The sequence below is a fragment of the Copadichromis virginalis genome, linkage group LG1 (genome assembly GCF_057382275.1).
Source record: "Copadichromis virginalis isolate Kocher_CV1m ecotype Utaka linkage group LG1, C_Virginalis_male_GT1.1, whole genome shotgun sequence".
Classification (NCBI taxonomy): domain Eukaryota; kingdom Metazoa; phylum Chordata; class Actinopteri; order Cichliformes; family Cichlidae; genus Copadichromis; species Copadichromis virginalis.
This window is the reverse complement of record NC_140618.1, coordinates 610,422-618,094: the sequence shown is the minus strand read 5'-3', so window position 1 is coordinate 618,094 and position 7,673 is coordinate 610,422.

Genomic DNA, 7,673 nt, shown 5'->3' with positions numbered 1-7,673 from the left:
TATAACTATATTTATTTACAAATACTTGTACACTACAATAAGGTGGTAAGAAGGAAATAACCATACTGTAAATAAATGTAAGTACTGCATGAATAATTGTAATTTTTAATTCTTGGTAATTTTACAGAAATAAAAGCAATATTTATATCTTACATTTGAAGCATGGTCTGGGTTGTATTACGGAATCACCTTGGCTGACTTCACACCTAAAGAGCAAATCAAAACAAAAGAAATCTGTCAAGACGGGACGTCAGGCTGATGAGGCTCTGTGACACAGGTTGGCTGTTTTCTGAAAGTGTCGGAGAAAACCTTTATTCTGAAAATCTGTGGAGCAGATCCTTTTTTTCTGGTAGCGGTCATAATGACACACAATGTGCCGGTGTTTAGGAGGAACCAATCTGTGCATTGAAATCCTGCCCACGACCACCAGCTTTAGGTTACTTTATTCGGATACTCTGTTTGTTCCCGCCGCGAGCAGCACCTTAACATGAGCTTGTTTATCGGTCATAGAGTGACATAAAACAGAAGCAGAGAGATGGACCTGGTGGTCCCACATCCACCAGCTCACCTTCAAAGCACTTTGGGATTTTATTTTATCCACAAGCTCAGCCAGCAGAAACTGCTGGGTGTTACATATTGGCTCTCTCTTACAGTATTTAGTATTTCCTGTAAAAGGTTCCTCTCTTTGAGACATACACACATATTCTGCTCGTAAACATGTATTCACACACACACACACACACACACACACACACACACACCTTCCTGTCTTCTCCTTATTTCAGCTCTCACAGTGTGGAACAGAAAACCAGAAAGAGCACGTTGAGATCTATATGTCCTGTTTTGTACCTGAAGCTGATGAAAGTGTGTGTGTGTGTGTGTGTGTGTGTGGGTGAGCACATGTCTCAAAGCGAATGAGGGAAAGTGAGAGCGAGCCCCGGACATCTCATAAATCCCTCAAAAACTACAGCCGGATAATAGCCCAATTAACCTTTTCATTCTTCCCCTCTCGTCAGTGAAATCCTCATTCGCTCGTTTTTTTTATAATAATATGAACTTCTCCTTCCCCACCTTTCATCAGATCAGAGCAAAACGAGGGGCTTGACCTGCACACAATAAGGATTCATGGCAGCGTACAAAAATATCCAGGTTTAATTTCCACACTACATCTCTCTCTCTCTCTGAGCGCTGACCTTATTTATGAGGGTGACTTTGTGAAGGACCAATGCCTGGATTAGAGAACAAAGGATGGAGGGTACAGTACAAGGTTGGAGGGGTCAGGGAGAAAGGATCTGATGGTGAGGACACCTGGAGGAGGATGGCGGAGGATGTTGGAGAGTATAACACGCTGATTTTGTCCTCAGTCTGTTTGTAGTTAAAACTCAAAGCCACGATGGAAACGTCCTTGATGTCACATTGCAGTTAAAGCTGTGAGAGCTGTAATGTTTGAGGTAATGAGTGAACTGGAATTACATCACAATGACAGAGTTTATTTTCGTATTTCTATTCCTTCTTTACGAATCTCGGAGCGCTCCCACACCCATGCTGTTATCTGAAGACCGCTGAATGTTATGATTAATGTTGTTCCTGATACAAACAGTTCACCAGAATAATAACAGAATAATGTGCCTGAAAACGCTTCTGAAAAGTGATGCCACAGCTGAAGCTTCTTAAGCCAGCATTCTCTCTGACATCCAGCAGGGGGCGACTGCTCTGGGGACCGATTGTAATGACGCCTATGGGAAAAGGAGCCTACTGCTCAGCTGATTACTGAGCTCTTTAATGAAGAGATTCTGGCTTCAGGTCTGACTGGAACGTGGTGTTCATGTTGGAGATCATGAAGCAAGATTATGCTTCCATGTGAGTGTGATGCGTCTCTCAGACTGTCCGATAGATCCACCTCGCACTCACTACGTCCAGGTTTCACCACGGGGTCACATTCATCGTTCTGTGCTGCAGCAGACACCAAGAAGTAAAGTGTTTCTTTTAGCGCAATCAGTGGCTAAAAGCCATCTGAGCAGATCACACGATCTTAAAAATCAAAAGAAAATCCAGAAAAGATGAAAATGCTGTTTGAATGCTGTTTACATCAGTTTAATAAAGTATCCTGAGGCTGATTGTAGGGTCTGCCTTTCCACAGAAAGTACCTTGAGGTAACTGTTGTTGTGATTTGGCGCTGTACAAATAAAATTTAATTGACTCTGAACTTCATCCGTTGGAGAGGCTTCAGAGATCCTTATCTGCAAATACATAGCTGATATTCAGACCTGACACAGAGGTGAACCTTTACACAAAGTTCCTGCAAGAGAGGAAAGGACATTCATCAAAGATGGCCGATATGATCCCTGATATGCCTACATTATATTATATCACTGGTGTACCTAATAAACTGAGCAGTGAGCATGCAGCAGTAAACGGTGGACAGATTAACTGAGGCACATTATTCACTGGTGTCTGCAGAAGGATCCAGAGATGATGGAGGGGAGCCGTTCGGCTTTCCGTTAATCCCACTGTACAGAAACTGGCTGCGTGCAGCTGCTGTGCAGCAGGGGGCGCTCTCACGTGTTCCTCAGTAACAGGAGTGAACGGAGCTAAACATTTGAAAAATGACGACATCCAGAAAAAGATATTTCATTTGAGTTTCCATGAACCCAACGAGTCGACCTGAGTCGTGCTGATTGGTTGGTCAATAAACAAACAGGACCAAAACGCTCAAACGCTGGGTGACCTCACTGGGCGCCATTCATCCCAGACAAGCTTGAAAACACCCCCACGGAACAGGAAGTGCAAAGAGGGGGCGCTTACATTAGAAGTCTTCTGGAACTTGTCATGTCAATCCCTCGGAGCCCGTGTGCGTGTGTCTGAGTACAGTAAAAGCAGACAGATGTAAGCAGCGATGTTTGTGGAGTGTGACGCTCGCCCTCCTGGCTGGCGCCGCCCGGCTCCTCGCGTTGCGCCCAACATGAACTTGGTGCTGTTTTCAATCTTGTCTCTTTTCAGACGTGGCGCAGGAGCGGCGTAGAGAGGGGGCTGCCGTGTCGGGTGAAATTGGACTGCCTCTCCCCATTATTGTAAACATCATGCGAGCAGACAGGCGAGCGGGTCGCTGGGACGCGGGACGAAGGGGCGCTGCCTGGGAGAGTGCCGCTAAAACACATCCATTAAGGCCCAAACTGCATCTGATTTACATGTTCACACTTTTAAACCTGTCACTGGAGAAAAGTCTTCCTTTCTCCTCATCCTCGGGGAAAAAAATCTCCTCTTTCAGTACAAAGTCATGTTCGCTTTTGTGCTGTGGTAAATAAATGACAGCCAATAGGATTTGTGGGTTTCTTCCTCATTACAGTGTGTGCAGAACTTAACGACCTTAACGTCAGCACAGCTGCAATCATCCGTCAGGGCACCAATTAGTTTCATCCACGGCCCGAGATGGTGGCAGAGAGCTCAAAGAGTCTCGGGTCCAGCTGCAATTTCTATCAGGGAGAAAAAAACGCACATACGACAAACAGAAACATTCATTAAGATGAAGAGACAGAGAACAACACCGGGCTGAGTCATTAGAGGAGCGAGCTTTACAGCGGGGACAGGAAGCACTGCAGCATGTGAACAATAATCATGATTGTGTAACGTAAAAAATCTGTTCAGTCACATCCAAAAATGTTCTGTTCTCGCTTATTGGATCTGACCTCATTAACAAACGCACTCCTTCTGCACATTTATAAAATCCGCTCAACTCCTTCCTGATGTCCCGCCATGCCTGGACTCCCTGAAGATGGTACTGTGGTCGAGCAGAGCGACTGCGTTCACACTGACACTGCATACGTGGGGGCACAGCGCTTTTGACACAATGGACAGATATGGTAAGAGAGGTTAGAAAGTTAAAAGGTTAAAAGTTATCTGTATCATAGACAGCCATTTGTACAAACTGGTCAGTCAAAATGTGTGCTGGAATATTCCCTGTGGTGTCCCACAAGGTTGGGTCCTAAACTTTGGGACAAACATACTGAAGTTTGTGGTTTTTGCAGATGATACAAGGTAAACTGATAAAAAACACGTTATCGTTGAATTTATTCAAAGCCAAAATTATGTTGTTTGGAAATTGAGAAATTTATTCACATGCAAATTAGAAATTCATAAAATGTCCATTAAAAAGTATTTGGAAAACACAAACTGGAAACCACAGATCCAACACTTTTGTAACAAGATGGCAAAAACTATATAAGCAGGGCACATCCTGAACAATGAAACACTGCAACTGTTGCCACCATATTTAAATTGCTGTGTTCTAATCTGGGGTAACACTAACAAGAGTTCTCTAAAGAAATATGCAAAAAAGAATATTACATAATGTTTGGTATCGTGAACACAAAGGATCTTTTTTTAAAACCACAAGTTATGAAATTCATGGATTTGGTACAATTTAAAACCACACAGGTGATTTTCAAAGCAAGTCATAATATGCCATCCCATCCATCCATTCGCTTCCGCTTATCCTTTTCAGGGTCGCGGGGGGCGCTGGAGCCTATCCCAGCTGTCATAGGGCGAAAGGCGGGGTACACCCTGGACAGGTCGCCAGTCTGTCGCAGGGCTAAGTCATAATATGCTTCCAAGTAATATTCAACATTTCTTTAAGAATTGAGAGAGAAGGTGTGACCTGAGAGGAAGATGCAGGTTGAAGCAGCCACGTGTTTGCAGCACTCTTAAAAACAGTTTGTGGAATGAGTTACACAAGGACATTAAACAAAGTGGAAATATTGCACAGTATAAGAATAAATCCAAGCAATACATATTTGATGGGTTTATATATTGGGGTTATGGGTATACAGGGAGTGCAGAATTATTAGGCAAATGAGTATTTTGTCCACATCATCCTCTTCATGCATGTTGTCTTACTCCAAGCTGTATAGGCTCGAAAGCCTACTACCAATTAAGCATATTAGGTGATGTGCATCTCTGTAATGAGAAGGGGTGTGGTCTAATGACATCAACACCCTATATCAGGTGTGCATAATTATTAGGCAACGTCCTTTCCTTTGGCAAAATGGGTCAAAAGAAGGACTTGACAGGCTCAGAAAAGTCAAAAATAGTGAGATATCTTGCAGAGGGATGCAGCAGTCTCAAAATTGCAAAGCTCCTGAAGCGTGATCATCGAACAATCAAGCGTTTCATTCAAAATAGTCAACAGGGTCGCAAGAAGCGTGTGGAAAAACCAAGGTGCAAAATAACTGCCCATGAACTGAGAAAAGTCAAGCGTGCAGCTGCCAAGATGCCACTTGCCACCAGTTTGGCCATATTTCAGAGCTGCAACATCACTGGAGTGCCCAAGAGCACAAGGTGTGCAATACTCAGAGACATGGCCAAGGTAAGAAAGGCTGAAAGACGACCACCACTGAACAAGACACACAAGCTGAAACGTCAAGACTGGGCCAAGAAATATCTCAAGACTGATTTCTCTAAGGTTTTATGGACTGATGAAATGAGAGTGAGTCTTGATGGGCCAGATGGATGGGCCCGTGGCTGGATTGGTAAAGGCAGAGAGCTCCAGTCCGACTCAGACGCCAGCAAGGTGGAGGTGGAGTACTGGTTTGGGCTGGTATCATCAAAGATGAGCTTGTGGGGCCTTTTCGGGTTGAGGATGGAGTCAAGCTCAACTCCCAGTCCTACTGCCAGTTTCTGGAAGACACCTTCTTCAAGCAGTGGTACAGGAAGAAGTCTGCATCCTTCAAGAAAAACACGATTTTCATGCAGGACAATGCTCCATCACACGCGTCCAAGTACTCCACAGCGTGGCTGGCAAGAAAGGGTATAAAAGAAGAAAAACTAATGACATGGCCTCCTTGTTCACCTGATCTGAACCCCATTGAGAACCTGTGGTCCATCATCAAATGTGAGATTTACAAGGAGGGAAAACAGTACACCTCTCTGAACAGTGTCTGGGAGGCTGTGGTTGCTGCTGCACGCAATGTTGATGGTGAACAGATCAAAACACTGACAGAATCCATGGATGGCAGGCTTTTGAGTGTCCTTGCAAAGAAAGGTGGCTATATTGGTCGCTGATTTGTTTTTGTTTTGTTTTTGAATGTCAGAAGTGTATATTTGTGAATGTGGAGATGTTATATTGGTGTCACTGGTAAAAATAAATAATTGAAATGGGTATATATTTGTTTTTTGTTAAGTTGCCTAATAATTATGCACAGTAATAGTCACCTGCACACACAGATATCCCCCTAAAATAGCTAAAACTAAAAACTACTTCCAAAAACATTCAGCTTTGCTATCAATGAGTTTTTTGGGTTCATTGAGAACATGGTTGTTGTTCAATAATAAAATTATTCCTCAAAAATACAACTTGCCTAATAATTCTGCACTCCCTGTATGTATATGATGAGCCTGTAGTTGTGCTATTGTATAGAATGGGAATATTAATGTTGGTGATATTTTTCTATACACAGCTGATTGTGTTTATATGCATGTACACGTGTATTTGTATATGTACAGATACCGTTTTGGTTTGGAGATCGTAGATAAAGCTGCTGCTTTTCTTTTCTTTCAAATCATTTTGTTTTCATGTTTTTCATTTTCTGTGTTTGTTTTGTTCAAATTTTAGATGTTTGAAAAGAAAGACACAAGATGTTCAGCTTTCTGGGGTTGTGTATCGGTGTATGGACATGCCGTCACTTATGATCTGAATGATAACACGGGACATGAAACATAGCTAATATAAATGTCCGCTGGTGTTTCTGGGATCTATTTGTGATTTCTACTCGAAAACAAAGGATTTTTATCCTGTTAGGTAAGAAAAAAGATTTCAGATCTTCTTCGCTCCTTTCGTTTACAGCAAGAAAAGAAGGAAATAGATATTCCATAAGTGCTGTTTAAGTACATATGATGTTGAATATTAGCACAATCCAGAGAGCTATGATTAGGTCCCTTTTTTGCTAAATAAGAGTATATTAGACCATTTATCAAGCAGAGAGGAAACAGTGACATGCCTTCCTCCTTCCATTCATCATGATTACAGCTGCATCAGCCCCAGTTTGTGTCTCAGGTCAGGAAGCTGTGAGAGCAGTTCAAGGCTCAAGGAAAAGGCAGGAAATCTCGCATTTGATGGCACATCACAAGGTCAGCACATGCATGTGATCCATGCACATCGAACGTGAATATACATGTTTAGTCTGTAAAAGCAGAGGCAGACAAACAGGGAACATGATGTTCCCCCTGAGGACACAACAAATAAAATCATGACTGATTATAGGAGCAGACACTGTCCTCAGGTAAAGGTAACACTGTGTCAGTAAACGCAGACGTGGCAAATGAGACGTTTGCCACGTCTCATTGTTTATTAACGTAGATATTAAAGTGTGATAACAGCGACTCCTACAGGGCAGGTAAGGTAGTCTGTAGAGCATCCTCAAATCGTGCTAAGGCATGTCAGTCTTGTGTTTCAGACTGAGCAGCAGCTAGCTCCTGACATTAGCTGCTGTTAACTTGTCCTGCAGCTTGAAACCAAGCGCCGTCGCTTTGAAGCATTGTCTAAACGACCTTTAATTAGCTTCGTGGAGGTTGGTGGTTTGATTCCTGGATGCGCCGGTCTGTCCAGTCAAGAAGTCTGAGCTGCTCCTGATGTGTTCATCAATGCGTGAATGATAGAAAACAGAAAAAGGCGCTTGTAT